Source organism: Camelina sativa, chromosome 14 (genome assembly GCF_000633955.1).
Source record: "Camelina sativa cultivar DH55 chromosome 14, Cs, whole genome shotgun sequence".
NCBI classification, from domain to species: domain Eukaryota; kingdom Viridiplantae; phylum Streptophyta; class Magnoliopsida; order Brassicales; family Brassicaceae; genus Camelina; species Camelina sativa.
This window is the reverse complement of record NC_025698.1, coordinates 23,808,315-23,809,248: the sequence shown is the minus strand read 5'-3', so window position 1 is coordinate 23,809,248 and position 934 is coordinate 23,808,315. Positions and strand designations below refer to the sequence as shown.

General features: G+C 28.2%; 1 pseudogene; it reads right to left on the bottom strand.

Annotated features, from left to right (window-relative positions):
* On the bottom strand, positions 1–408 carry LOC104743920 (annotated as a pseudogene).

Sequence of the window (934 nt, the reverse complement as noted above, 5' to 3'; positions counted from 1 at the left end):
TCAAATATTCGTATTCCAAGGATACCATTTTTCTTGACCTGTTAATCTACATGGACCATTAGGTCTTATACTCCAAACACACGGATGATGGTTACATACATATTGATCTCTCTTAGTTAATAGAATATCAAACCATTTAGACTCACTTCCCCATTGAAAATGACAAAAAAACAAAGTTGTTTCCCAAACATTAATAGCTTCTCTAAATCCCCAGTGTTGATGAGGGGCTAATGATTGTGAACCGAGATCTTTGTGCTTCGATTTGCATTGTAGTCCCAATTGAACATGTGGATCAATATCATTGATGATATCAACATCTAAATGCGATCTCGCCTCACATAAACAACCAAAGAGAATAACCATGAATGTGACACTAAACAGTATGTCTAATGCTTATGAGCCACACATTTTGAATAATTTAAATAACAATTGTGAATGTTTTACAAAAAATGAACTTTAGGTTTTAGCATCCCATCTTTTTTTTTGGGTAAGGAGCATCCCATCTTTTTATACGTACATCTCAGGAATGAATGACTAAGATTTTCAAAGATCTTATCTTATATTCCTTCCATTTTTTCTAATATGATTTTTTAAATTTATATTTTTTCTTCTAAAATATATGTGTTTCTCACAAATCTATGCAAAATTAATTGGATTGGTTTTAATTATTTATATTATGCAGATTGTTTTCTTACTGATTGAATTGGTATATTAAATTATGTTTTTGTTAACAATAAACAAAAATTCAATAATTTCTTAATTAGTGTGCATTAGTCTAAAAATCATCTATAATCACATATGCCATTTGTCTTTGTGTGACATGAGTCATATAAAAAAAAATCTCAAATACATTGTTATCTATGTTTACTTCATTAAATAATATCATCATATATTAAATTAACTTCTATTTTTCCCACATTTTAAAATAAATAGT